Below are 15,455 nucleotides of genomic sequence, written 5' to 3' on the forward strand. Positions count from 1 at the left end.
GTCGGCATACAAAATCTCAGAGCGAGCAAGCGAAACGAAATGGAATTCATTCACAAACGAAACTGTTTGAGCAACCAAGTGAGTGTGTGCGTGTTTGCATGTGAGTGTGTGTGGACGGAAACGGCCATCACATCGTGCCGACAATAAAAACAACAACAAGAGCAATGCAGAGCAACAGCTACACCTAGTAAAACAACACAACAACAAGCTGTTTGTTTAGCACTGAGCAACGAGACGAGCCACAAAAAAAAAACAAAAAATACAAAAAGAAAAAAAACAGCAACGCACGAAATGAAAGCCAAAGCAAATAGCAAATAAAACACAGGCACACACAGCGGCAACAGGTGACACACAGCGCAGCACAGGGCACATAGGGCGCCGCACAGGGTGTAACAGGTGCCCAAAAGTCAACGCCAAGTTCACAAAAGCTCGCCCTCTCTCGCTCTCTTACACTAACTTTGCAACTGTAACAAGTTGGACAATCGAGATCAAGTGTCCAACAACTACAAAGTAAGAAGAGTAAGTTTATGTGTGTGTGAATGTAGTTCTCATAGCTCACATATGGCGAAACTACTCATGTTTCCTCACACACATGCATTCTCGTGTGTGGGGCTCCTGCTGCAGGCAGACAACAACAGCAGCAACGATGGCATCGAATTTATGAATGAATTTCTTATGTTGCCTTACACGCGCATTCTCTTTTCGAACTCCACATAGCAGGCAACAGCAGACAATGAGACAGCAAGACAACAAGGCAAGAAGAAGACAGAGGCAGAAGGAGACGTTGTCGGCTCGTTTTCTTTGCGTCAAAAATACATGCAGCAACCAACAACGAACAACAACAACAATGATCGACTACGACGTCGCTGTCGCCGTCGGCGTCGACGCTTCCGCTGCTTCCGTTCGCTGCGCCGCGTATTCGTATCGCAATCGAAGCAAAGACGAAGGCAGAGGCAGAAGCAGAGGCCCGTGGTAAATAATATATGAGAATGTGATAAAGCAGCCAAGACGAAATTATACACATGAGTGTGTGTGTGTGTGTGTGTTTGTAGGAGAAAAGAAAGAAAGAAAAAAAAACGGCAAGCAAGGCAAAAGGCCAGAAGATAGAGCTATTATGACTACGCGACCAGGTAAATTTATGAATGAAACACGACGACGACGACGGCGGCGGCGGCGTCGCGTTTTGAGTCTATGAATGAATCGAAATTACGTGAGGAGACGCGGGACGCGAGACGAGCGAGGGACTGAGATCATTTGCTCATTATCACAAAACCGCATATAATTGGCGACAAGCGCGCTGACTAGATTCTCGCTTGCAAAGAGTTGTAGATACAGCAATGTATCTGCCAGATACTTTGCCACATATTTCACATTCATACATACATTTCTTTGCATGTCTGCACTATGAATTGCTGTTGCTATTGTTGTTGTTGTTGTTGCTGGCCATAAGGGAAAAGCTCTTTAAAACGCAGTAGTTACAACTTGAAATTACAAAACGTCTGTGCGTGTCTGAAATTCATTATGAGCCCTGAACAAAACTCTTGATGGAGTTCCGTTGGGCCACACACAACACAGCAGACAACAGACAGAAGACAGAAGAGAAGAAAACGAACTTGGGTGTTAATGCCTAGACTCCATTCCAACTTCATGGATACTTCGGGGACCTTCTTTGGTGGCTGTGTTGCATGCAACACATTCTGTTGATGCGGTCACTCATGAGGTGTTCATTGTTTGCTCTTTGCTCTTCACGCTGAACTAGGTCAATCAAGTCGTTGCTTAGGTTTGCAGACTCAATTTCGAGCTGAACTAATGCATATCATTCAATGGAATGAAAAATGATCGCGTTGCGGAATTACGAACGATATTATTTAAATCTTCTACGATCTTATTTTATAGTGTAGTTTCCTGATTTAAAGGTGATCTACTAATATTGTATAGGGGTAACTAATTTGCTAAGCTTAAATGTTGTAGGGAGATTTTAATATTTGTGAAGCTTAATTGTAATAATAGTTATTGTGGAATGGACTTTGTAATTATGGTGTATATGATTTGATAAATTACTTGTGAGATAAGTCATGGAACAATTTTAATATTTCCGAATCGAATCTTATAGTCAACACTATAAAGAGTGCAGCTAGAAATGGCTTGTGTGATGAGAAATTAATGAAAGCAATACTTCTCAGTTCTGAATTTGGTATACCAAATATTTAGTATGTATTTAATACCAATATTTAGTCTTTCTTTCAAAATGCGCTCTGTATTTCATACAATAATTAATTCAAGTTCTGTATAATAAAAGTCTATATAAATATCAACATCTCAAAATTCAGAAAAACAAGTAAGAAAGTGAAGAAAATGAAATGAAGTGAATGAAAATGAATATACCGCAAAAATATACCAAAGTCTATAATTGGTATATTAACATAGTACTGCATTTAAAATACACCATGAATTTAGAATTTAGTATAATTTAAGTATTAATAATTTAGTTGATTTACAACAATTTTCCTATTAAATTTCTTAAAATTAATATACCGCTAAAATATACCAAAGTCTATAATTGGTATATTAATTTAGTACATTTAAAATACACCATCAATTTAGAATTTAGTATAATTTAAGTATTAATAATTTAGTTGATTTACAACAATTTTCTCAAAATTAATATGCCGCAAAATATACCAAAGTTGGTATATTAATATAGTACTACATTTAAAATACACCATAAATTTAGAATTTAGTATAATTTAAGTATTAATAATTTAGTTGATTTACAACAATTTTCCTATTATTAATTTTCTGGAAATTAAAATAGAAAGTTAAGAAGTTTATACATTCTACAAAAGAAAGGAACCCCCGATTTCTATAATTTGTAGATTGTATAATGTTAATGACTGTGCAGCAATGTTTATGGATTTGTAATTGAGTGAACTGATTAGAGCTGCATTAGGATTGCATTAGAATCGTGGCTTGGCTTTAAGATTGGGATTGGAATTGGGATTGGCTTACGTTGCATTTGTCACGTAGTCCAGCAAAGGCAGAAATCCTCTCGTTAGGCAGAGAGATTTGAGAGAGTCTGCGTCTCGCGTTTAATATGCTAACTTCCCCTTGAGTCATGTGTTTAATCTTGGCATTATAATTGCCTTTTCCTATGTTCATTTTCCCACTCGCACATTTACGAGTATGTGGAAAAAGTGCGCAGTTTGGCCAAGGGCGCTTATCAAATTTCCAAGAAAACGGCAGAACGTCACTTGGTCTGCGACTGCGACTCTTGAAGTGGCCATCAAGGAAATGGAGCACTCGCAAAAATTTATTAGTGCAGGTTATTTTTGGTACGCTGAGCGTATCTTTTGCTTATCGCGCAGTGATAACTGATAACTGATTGCTGAGTGATAAGAGTGATAAAAGAAGTTCACTGATAAGACATTTGACTCGTGTCACAGACCAATTAGAGGCACATTTCCGAAACAGCTTATAATTAGTGTTAGCAGACAAAACATTTGCAAAACTGCTCAATGATAACGAGTTGTAGTCGATGTAAAACTTACAATGAATGAATGATGAGTGTAGATTTTTTGTATTTTGGCACGCGGCTCGTGTGAACAAAACACGTTAACTTCCGGTTATACAAACGGAAGTGGCGCGTTTCTTATCGCTGATAACTACAAAATGGCAAAATGGCAAATAGGCAATTCAATTAAAGTCCACTTTAGATTGATTGCCCAATTTCCGAGAATCGGAAATTGTACTTTAAACAAATTGCGATTGTTTAACACATTTGTGAATGGTTTTGCAACTCGAGAATGATATGCTAAAATTAAAATAGAAATTGTTTTCTTTTTTTATCTTTGCCAAGTTTGAAGTACAACAAAGTTGCCATGCCAAATGTTGGCCTAGATCTGAAGTCTAATTTATTTGTGGTACGTGAAGAGTTCTCCTTGGAGACAGAGACAAAAGCCGCAATATGACAGCGTTAAAGACAGTCCATGGCTAATGATTTCCTGCGCGATCACACCTGTCTCTCTCTCTTATTGTGGCGTCGCCTGAGGTGTTAAATCAATTTCCATTCCCAACGTGTAATTTGTGCAATTGCAGTGAGAACTTGATGACAGCTGAGAGAGTGATATTCTTTCCCCCAAAAGTCAACAAGGATTCATTACGAAATAATTGTAAATTGTATCTCGTTGTTTTCGGGTCGCACACCTTTAATTGTCGTGCAACTTGAACTGCACGCAGGGAAATTAGCAACGGAAAATGGCAGCCAAAAGGCAAACAACCAAACAACTAAACCGCAAAGCAACGCAACGCAATGCGAACCCAGCTGAGCTCAACTCTCTGTTCCAGGCCAGGCCAACAACATTATTAAGTATTTGCTATTGACTTCCGGTCGTTAGATATTTCATTACCAACTCGATGGACTCGGAGAGTTGGAGTCGGAGTCGGAGTTGAAGACGGAGTCTGGGTTGGGGATTTTCTCTTTGCTCACGAAACGCAAGTCAAAGAGCTTCATTCTATTAAATTGTGGCTAAAAGTTCTGCTTTTCTCCCTCCTCTAACTCTCTCTCTTGAGTCTATCGATGATGTTGTTTAAATGTGCGTTACAAAATTGTATCTAGAGATACTTTTGTATCTCCTGTTTGCCAGTGTAATTTACTTCTTTTTGTCTTTGGCTCTGCTCGATGTCCTTTGATATTTATTCAGCTGGAAATGACTTCGGCCTCAGGATATACATGGGCTCTTCTCTCAACTAATTTGATTCAGCTGCGATTGAAGTCGAAGTCAGCGAAGTCAACAAGTTGCTGACGCTTCACTCGAACTCGTAATAAGTACGTAAATTATGTCAATAAAAAGGGCGACACCACAAATTATATAAAAAGCTAAATGCGAATGCGAATGCAAATTCAAACAAGTTCTAGGAAAACGCCGTGAACATAAAATATTATATACAAATTGACGATAGATTGCATAAACTAGAGGTGAATATTTCTTTTGTTTTCCACTTGCTGCGATTCCTCGAATGCGCTTTATGCTTTTCAATTCTGGATAAACACTGGAAATTATATCGAAAGCAAATAAATCAAATAATGTGCAGCCAAATTACGACAACTTCAACTTAATACAAGGCATAAATAAATACATATATATATGGATGTATATGTATGCATGACAGTCCCCTGTCTCGATGGGATTGCATTGGATTGGATTGGATGGAGCTTTATAGTGGGGTGTTTTCATTTTCAGTTGTGTTTTCTTTTTATACTTTTCGATATAAAAATAATTGCAGGAATTGTGTGTGAGACGACGCCTGACAAGCAGCCGCAGCATTGGACAGATACTTGTCGCAGTCACTGTTCCTCCTCCTTTCCTTCACCGTCTTGTTGCAGCTGAAACAGCAGCAGAAGCAGCGACGCAAGTGCAGCAGAGGCAGAGAAGAGAAGGCAAAAAGATCTCTGTCGTATGAAACTTACTACACCGGAAATATAAAATTACACACTCAACACTTAAATTGTGTGTGCCCGCCTCAGTCTGCCAGTGTGTGTGTGTGTGCTTCTCACATGTTGCATGCAAGAGAGTGGAGAAGCAGACGCAACTCGGGTGCAACTCAAATCGAAGTATGTCGAATATTTGGTGTAAAAAACAATCGAAATAAATGATATAATTAATTGCCACTTTGATGAGGGTAGAACAACAACAGCAACAAGATGATAAATGCAGCCACCTGAAGAGTGTGATAATTGTGGCAACTACTACAACGTGATGCATGATCTGCATCCCTAGTATTATTACATTTCAGTTGTGCAAAAATAAAGAAAAGCAAAGAGAAACCAATTGCAATTGACCAGCGAAATTCGCAGAAACTCAAATTCCCACGCACTTGAACTTGAAATTCTTTTTCAGGGCCTTAAGTACTCAAAGAACTCAAACATTATTTTGACATACTCACACTCACATAGAATATTCATATTTGTTTTAGACCCAAATCGCCAGATTCGACTCGAATTACCAGCAGCGCAGGACAATAAGAAAACGCGACGTCTTCTTCAGCTTTTACCTGCTAATCCTTCGTTCCCAGTTCCCAGGCGAGAGAGAAGACAAAGAAGGTCGGGTGAATACCCTGTGCACTCTGCGCGGCATGCTCGACTTTGCTATCAGCATGCTTGCAATTCATCTCCAGGAGACTATCACTTACTCTCCTCGATCAAGGACTCGCAGTCTGGCTCCAAGAGTCGTGGGAATACGAAATCATTTTTCATTTTTCGTTGCCTTTCATTTCATTTCATTTTGTTTTTTCTGTTTTTCGGGGGCACCGATTAAATTCTCAAGCTCAAGCTCAGGCTCGCTCTTGTCTCCCCCTCGCCATCTCCATCTTTACTCCCACAGCCCTAAGTGACTGCTTAGTCACCTGACCAGGTAGCTGGCCAAGTAATTGGTTAGAGCGAGCGAGCGAACAGTGATTGTCTGATAGCGAAATACCCTTGCACCATTCTCAAAATGAGGACCTGACCTCTCTCTTGGGGACTCCCCTAAAGTATCCCTCCGAGTTGGCAATATAGATACCACCACGATATAGGGAGATAACTGTCTGTTGTCGTCGAGTAGTTTCGTTCCAAGAACTACGACCACTCGATACTCGATGCATGAGTAATAGATAGATATTTGCGCTATCTAAACAAGTCGAAATAACGCGCTGTCTGTGCTTCTATGACGACATTGATTGCTCCCTGTTCACAATGGTCTCTCATTCAATTTGCCTTCAATGCGAAATGCAGGGGAATCTCAAAGCGACATTTTTTCTGCTTCTGCTTTAATTGCCGTCTTTCAATTTTAATTTCATTCAATTAGCCTATGGAAATCTGACGAAAAAATCAACTAAAAGAACTACTACGAGTACAATATATAGAAGAAGATCGCGATCTGCGCGTGCGCAAAGCATCTTTAATTGTGGCTAGTTAGTCAGTCACTCTCTGACAGTCAGTTAGTCAGTCAGTCACTCTTTAATTGATGGTGGGCAGTACACACACTTTTCCTAATTGCATTTGCTCTTCGAGTTCCAAGCGTCTTTCTATCTCAACTCGTTCATTAGGGGAGCCAAGTTGGGAAGCCAAGTTGCAGAATTATCTAAGATCAGAGAGAAGCATCTTCACGTTGACATGCAGTTTTGATTAAGTTATTGCAGAAGTCACTTTCAATTAGATTAGGATTTAATTCAGAGGGAGGGAAGTGGAAAAGGGATTTGGTATACTAAAAGAAATATATTTGTATACGAGTATCCTAAATATCTCAAAAAATTCAGCATCAGAATAGAAGTAAATTCAGAGAGAATGATTATTTAAGTATTTTAAAACTAATTTAAGTATTCTCAATGAATTCTACAAATTATACGAGCTATATTATTAACTCGTATGCAATTCTGTGAAAAAAATAGACGATATATATACTAAAAGAAGTATATTTTAAATTGCCAAAAGCATCTTAATAAATTCTGCTTATGATGACAGTTTTATCAGAATAAAATTCAATTCAGAGTGAATGCATTTTTATGTCTTTAACAACTAATTTGTGTATTCTCAATAAATTATATAAATTTTATGAGCTATATTAGTCACTTGGATGCAATTCTGAGAAAATAATGGACGAGATTTCTATTTGTTTTATTTAATTTTCAGTATTTATTTTTGTACCTAAACAACGACTACTTAGTTGTTTTGGCTGACAATCTGGTATATTTTGTGATCTATGCTATATTTAGAATAAAGGACTAAAAATATACCACATATAACCTCTTTGTGTATTTATAGTATATTGCGCAATATATATTTGGTATATTTTAAAATTAATACCGCACTGTTTTGATATTATTCTCACTTGTTTATTTCTATTTTAAAATTTTGCAAATATAAAAGTCGAAAGTATCACAATAAACTGCTTGAAATATTGCAATTTTATTTATTTTCAGAAATTATTTGAATGATCAATATTCAGCAAATTATATGATTCATATTCAAAATTGAGAGAAAAATAAGAGAGATTTTCATTAATTTAATGAAATGTGTGGTATTTTTTAAATTGCAAAAATATCATCGCCAAAAGTAGCTCAATAAATTCTATGATCTATTGTAATTCATTTCATTTCTATAACACTCACTTTAAATTACTTTAAAATTCGGAGAGAACAGTTTATTTATTTTATGAAATTATATTTGTATAATCTAAATTCAATGGCAATAAATTGTACAAATTATGGAGACTCGCCTTCGAAAAATTATATTTGCAATTAATGGCTCATATATTTCCCTAGGTAATCATATCTGCAAAGACAAAAGTTAAAGAAGAAAGCAACTGAGGGAAATAACAAAAGCAACAACAACAATTACGACAACACTAATGAAAATGTTTATTTAGCAAACGATCAACACAAAATACAATTTATATAGACAGGCCAAAGTCAATCGATAGCTAGCTGGCTAGTGTGTGTTTATGGGGACTGGAAATCCCCAACAAATGTTAAAAAAGGCATTTGAGTGAAGACTTGGAAATACTCTGTAAGAATGTTGACAATGCAATTGAAATGTATTTAAAATTGAAAGTATGTAAACAAAAGAAAGAGGTGTCTTCTACTTCAGGGTATCTTTAACTTCTTCTGCAGTCTAAACTACCCTAAAACTTCATCATATGCAGGGTATAGAACAACGTGAAGTGAAGACTTGGAAATACTCTGTAAGAATGTTGACAATGCAATTGAAATGTATTTAGAATTGAAAGTATGTAAACAAAGGAAAGAGGTGTCTTCTACTTTAAGGTATCTTCTACTTCTTCTGCAGTCTAAACTACCCTCCCACTCCATCATATGCAGGGTATAGAACAACGTGAAGCCCCCAAGCAGTTTTATGTAATAAAATTGATGATCAAACGAAAACTCTCACATTTTGTGAATGCAGCGCGGGTGCTGAAGGAGTGCAGGAGGTGAGTGGGAGTAGAAAGAGAGAGGGAGAGTAAGAAAGAGAGGTGCAACTGGCAACGGAACTGAGATCAATCGTCCACCATCGAGCAATGGGTTCAGTTTTGGTTAAAGGCGAATAAATTAATTTTTAATATGTTGGCTTTGCTTTCTGCTGCTTCTGCTTCTGCTGCTGGCACAACACATTATTGTTTTTCATATTTGTTCAGCAGCATCTTTATGGGTGTATTGTTTCAGCAACAACAACAACAATAACAACAATTAGAACAACATCAAGATTAAAGAACACAAACAGACTGCGCGGCGTTTTTGTTTCAATGAATTTGCTTTCGTTTCGTTTGGTTTCGCTTCGGCGGAACTTGTCATGTTTATAAACAATTGCCAAACTAAAGCAACGGGTTAATATTATGCTAAAATTCGTGTAAAAGAATTGCCAAATATAAATATAGTTCGATCTATATATATTTAACAATATGGGGCAATATATTTGGCCAGCAAATTGGGTGCACAATAAATTCGAAGGGAGAGAGAGAGAGAGGGAAGTTGCGACGAAGTCGCATCCGAAAAAAAGCGCATTGTTTATTTTTTAGCTCACAGTTGGAAAAACATCAAACGACACGCTAGGGAAAATTGGAAAAGCGGAAAATGAACAACGCAAAAAACGAATTTTACGATTCTCGAAACGATTTGTTATCGACTCTCGCATGTTTTTCAGCCTCCTTCATCCTGTTCGAGTTCTAATCGTAATTATAACACAATTATGAGTGCTCCACTCTCTTCTTGAAAGGGGGAGAGGGGAAAGATCTCTCCATATAAGATGAGGTGTTGTTGCAGTCGATAGATAGATCAAAGCATTCGCTTTTATGTTTGTTGCCATTGCACTTGTTGTGGCTGCACTGCGTCTGCGGGGATCTGGAGCAGATGCATCCAAAGTGTGAGTGTTTTGTGAGTGTGAATGTGAGTGCGAGTACTCGCTAGAGGTGTGAAGAAAAGGCGGAGCGAGGGAGGCAAGCGAATGTCTGATATCAAACAGACACTTTGGCAACTGTTTGAAGTGCAGTCATCGAGATTATGATTACATGTGACTAGCGAGCATGAGTGTACAGCTATTCACACTCACACTCACACCTTGCACTCGCCTACAAATTGTTTAAAAAGCAACACAATAAACTTTATGAAAGGAAGTGCCAATTGCATAAGATAAGATGAGTTATCTATAGCAAGTAATTGTTTTAAAATGAAAATATATTCTAAATACAATTACTTGAACAAATGAATGAATATGATTCACTAAAGTATTTATTTATTTTATCAGTATTTCATAAATCAATTCAGAAATTGATGGATCACCTAATTGGAGGCTGATCTTTCAGTCGAGCTGTTAATGAAATCAACCTTTCAGCCCCAACATAAACACTACATGAGTAGGATATCCCGCGAATCACGAATACGAGTATATATATTCATATTCGTGGTCGTTGTTGTGGTTCGTTTTATGAGGTTCACATAAATCGCATGAGCAACAAAAACGAAATTTTAATCAACACTCATTAAACTCTACAAGATCGTCGGCAATATAATTAAGAGAAATTATGTTTCCACCACGGCGCTACGTTGACTTTGACGACGTCGACGTCGAGTAGCCGACCTGTTGGATCAATCGACCACAGCATCCACAACAGCAACTCGACAGAGATTTGCTGTTGTTGTTTAACAATTTCGCAATTCAGCTGTCGATCATTTCATTCATAAAATGTGCATGGCACGGCATGAGGGAGCCCCTCAAACACACACACTCATGAATACACTCACACACACATTCATTCATTCACACACAGCTCACACTCACAGCTCGCGAGTGATCTGGAAACTCACAGACATCCGCACACGCTGGGTTAATACCCAGCCACCCGCCTGCTCGATCGGTCCACTACAAACGAAGTGATTAATTCATGTAGAGCCTCCTTCCCCCCACCCCCTCACCCCCCTCTCAAGCAGCCCCCTCACAGATCTGGCCTGTCCAGTGTGGCCAGTCAACGGGCCCCCAGCGATTCTCCTTCGTTTTCTCAATGAAACTGGTTTCGTCAGTTCGATAGCTGCTCTCTATATTATTGTTGTTGCTGTTGTTGTTGATATTGGGGCTTATGTTATTATATTCATCCTCACCTGATCCCCAGCAGCTGCTCATCCGGTCAATGTGAGAAAAAATACACAACAGCATGCTGCCGTAGTTGCTTTAGCTGTTGCAAAAAATAAATACAGCAAAGAAAAAAATAGACAAGCGCTGCACGAAACGCATGCAACTTTTTCTTTTTCGAGCTGATCATTTAGCCAGATATTGAGACAGAGTCCAAGTCCGAGTCCGACTCAGAGTTGGAGTCATGAATGATGTTTTGTGGGGTGCTGAGCCAAAGCAAATGAAATGCGAAAGCTGTTGCTCAGGATATCTATCTTGGCATTCAAATCAGCCACAACACAAACAACAAGTGGCAACTCCAACCCATTTAAGCATCCGCAGTTGCAGCCACAGCAAAAGGAAGCAGCACAGAAAAAAAAAAAACTTCAACTGGAACTGGAAAATCGCTAGGCTTTTCCTCCACACAGTCACAGCCAGAGTCTGCGGAAGTTGGCCAAGTTATGTGTGTGTAGAAAACAGTTAATGCACACAGGATATGTTTCCGCAGCAAACTAGTTATCTCTCGATTCTCTAGTCTTCTCTCTCTCTCTCTTGTGCTTTTCGCACTTATCACAGTTATTAATTATCAATTCATTAGCATACGAAACAGTGGGCGAAGAAGAAGAAGAGTTGGGCCAACATTAAGGCCAGTTCTTGATTGAGTTTTAATTGGTTTGGGAAACGCGCTTTAATATTTTCACAACTTTGCCAACTTTGAATTATGCATTCATTTATTTATTTATGCCATGGGAAGTGGATAGCGGTCAATCACCCATTGGAAGCAACTACTTAAACTATTAATTGATTAATACTGAATATTGTTGAATATATGACAACCCTTAATACGTCTGATCACCTTGCAAAAATTGGTGTTGAACATAAATTAGAGATCGGTCAGACTTGCACTTCTTCTTGTAAACTTCTAATTAGCTATTTGTGTGCTTTGGCAGAAATGTAAAATAACATAAAAGAAAACTGTGTTTTCATTCAATAAATATAATATTTAAGGCTCAATTAACAGCAACAAAAGAAGTGCAATAAATTACGAGGCGAAAGGTAAACTTGGGGAGGAAGAAGCCGCATTTTAAAGCGCAAGATAAACTCGCTGGGATGCTGATCACATCAGCAGCATCAACTGCGGCTTCAACAAACAACTGGCAACAACAGCAACAACAACAACAAGATCGCTGATCGTTGATCGTGTGGAGATGCTGTCCAGCTGAAGATGTCGAGAGAGTTGAGAGCTGAGCTGTGTAGCTGTGGCGATGGGGCAACTGAAATACAGTAGCAAACAACAACAATAGCCGGCAAACAAATTACACACAATTCCAACTCCAAACAGAAACTTCACAGCATCCACAACAGCAGCAGCAGCAACAAGAAGAAGAACGAACAGCGAACAACAGCGACAACATTATTATCTCTGCTTTATGTCCGAGCTTGAAGCTGGCGCTTCAGCTGGCACCCCAAGATGATGATGATGACGATGTTGTTGGGCTGTGATGATGATGATGATGATCACGTTCTGTCGTCGTCGTCGTAGACTTAAGAACCAAAACGAATCAACTCTCGAGTGTCGTCGAGCTACTGTTCAATGACTGTGGATGGATGCTTCGGCTTTGCTCGCTGTTCGGTTGGTTGTTCGCCTGGTTTTTCGGTTAGTAAACCGGATGTTCCTAATCATTGCTAGTTTGCCTCAAATTAAATATGCTTCGTGTGTGCACACACACACACACACACACACTCACATACTCATAGATAGGCCGCATATATCTTTTGTTTGTGAACGTCGTATTTCGTAGATGCAAAGATACAGAGATTCATGCGCAAAAGAATAGCTAAAGCCACAGCGCAAATTATGAATGAATATTAAGCAAAGGCCTCCGCTTCTCCACTCTCCTCCTCCTCCTCCTCACCCCTTTTGATTGACTCTGACGCATCTTGAGCTAACTGTTTGCTAAACACATACAGCTAGATAGATAGATAGATAACTCTCTAACGTTACTTCCGGCTCTGAGTTTTGCCAATCAAGTCGCAAAACGACTTGTTTATTCATTCATACTCATTCGCATTTGGCCGGGAGGCCAATTTAATTGATAGAACTCGACAGAGGCCACAACACATTCATAAATTCATTTTTATCAACATCAATTAGCAATAATTATTCATTGGGATCCACTCCACAACTGCTAAATTGGAGCTACAACAATTTGAGATACATTTGTTTGATTGCAGATGCAATTTCAATAAACAACTCTATAAAGTCTGTGGAGAACTCTTTCGAGATCTTGCCAACAGGAAGTGGAAATTATCGATATTCATTCGAATTATTTGTTATCACAAAATACTTTTGCTAACCTGACTGATTGATTGATTTATTAGAGCAGGAAATTTCCGAAATTTTGCTCTATTTTCAAATAGAAACTTGGCTATTTCTCTGCTTTGAATCATTTTCAACAACTTCAGAAATTCTCCCATTGATCGAGACTTGTTTAATAGCTTTCACACACTCAAAACAGAGTTATAACAAAGCGATTAGCCATTATAGCCTTTTGAATAGTCATTTGGAAACGGCTTTGCATAAATTAAGATACAAAACACCGAAATGTATCTCTGAGGCAAACAGTAAAACAGTTTGTTTTGCTTTATGAGGATTCGGATTTGGATGCCGTTTGGTTTGTTTGACAAATCTATGGCCATTAGTTGATAACAATTAAGATGAAGACATTCGAGACCGCAGCCTTATAAAGTGTGACGGAAAACATTTAGAGACCCGAAATGATAAAGCAAAGAGAAGAGAAGTCAAAGTCAAAGTTGAAGTCGATGTCAGCGACCATTATTAATTGTTTTATAAATAAGATTTCATTTGGAGCAGACTTCGAATGGCGCCTGCTTCCCACTTGCCCACAAATTAAATCAAATTAAAAGAAACGAAACGAAATCAGTTTAATTTCCTCATAACAAATTGACAGTGGGCAGCTGTGGCTTTGGATGTGGCTGTGGCTCAATGAAGATGCAATTTGAGTTCGGTAATAAGCCCACGCTGCAAACTGAGCAGCAGCAATAATAATAATGCGAACTGGACTATCAAGTGCTGTCCAGTTGGATGGCGTGTGCAATGTGGAGCAGCAGCCACAAACACCTGGCTGTGATCTTGCCCTTGCCTTGTTCTGTTAAACTGGAAGCTGCGTTTCTACACAGAGAGAAACAAATTTAGATTGAACAAATCTTGCGTTAAGATTCTTACGATCTTGAAAAGAACAATCTTGAAATATGAAAGAGAGAAACAAATCTAGATTGAACAAATCTTGAGTTAAGATTCTTTCGATCTTGAAAATAACAATCTTGAATCTAAGAATCTTAAACTAAGACTTTTATACTAAATTTGCATTTAAAAATTAAGAACATCTCAATTTAAGATTAAGAAATCTTGATTCAAGAATATTTCTAGATTGGAAAGTAGATCGAACAAATCTTGAGTTAGGATTCTTTCGATCTTGAAAAGAACTATCTTGAAATATGATATAATCTTAAACTTAGACTTTTATACTAAATTTTCATTTTAAAGTTAAGAACATCTCATTTTAAGATTAGAAAATCTTGATTCAACGAATGTTTTATTCTAGTTTAAAAAGGAGATGGAAAATCTTGATTTAAGAAATTGTCGATCTTAAAAGTAACAATCTTGAAATAAAAAATAATCTTAAACTAAGATTTTTATACTAAATTTGCATTTTGAAATTAAGAACATCTCATTTTAAGATTACAAAATCTTGATTGAAGAATGTTTTATTCTAGTTTAAAAAGGAGATTGAAAATCTTGATTTAAGGTATTTTCGATCTTAAACAAAATAATTGTGTTCTTGTTACTTAAAATGATAAAATTCCCTTCCTTTAAAATTAGAACCTAATTTCTGTATATAAAAAAGTGAGAGGTAAGGTTTACAATTGTAAGTCATATTAAAAAAATGGAGAACATTCATAAATGTGTAAAAAATACTCTAAATTTAAGATTGTTTGATCTTGATTTCAAATTTTCTTGGTTCAATATTAAGATTATTCTATTCTTGAAACAAGATTATTATAATGTTGATTTTCAAGATTGGGCAATCTAGATTTTTTAAAAATTTTTGATTTTGTTATAAGAATAAACCATCTTAGCTTTTACAATCAATCTTGATTAAAGATTCTTGATTGTAGCATGTTTTTTCTCTCTGTGTATCTTTGCATTGCATTCAATTCCTTAACAAGTTCACCTTCTTCGCCCCTCTTCGCCTAGGATTTGCATACACTCCTAGAGAGGGGAGACGCATTGATCATT

At 37.5% G+C, this 15,455-nt stretch overlaps 1 protein-coding gene across 1 annotated transcript in view; it reads right to left on the minus strand.

The window, feature by feature from the left end:
• LOC117573423 (ETS-like protein pointed) overlaps positions 1-15,455 on the minus strand; it is a 60,332-nt gene that overhangs the window by 25,333 nt on the left and 19,544 nt on the right. The gene's annotated exons all lie outside the window — the stretch shown is intronic.

Source organism: Drosophila albomicans, chromosome 2R (assembly GCF_009650485.2).
Source record: "Drosophila albomicans strain 15112-1751.03 chromosome 2R, ASM965048v2, whole genome shotgun sequence".
Taxonomy (NCBI): domain Eukaryota; kingdom Metazoa; phylum Arthropoda; class Insecta; order Diptera; family Drosophilidae; genus Drosophila; species Drosophila albomicans.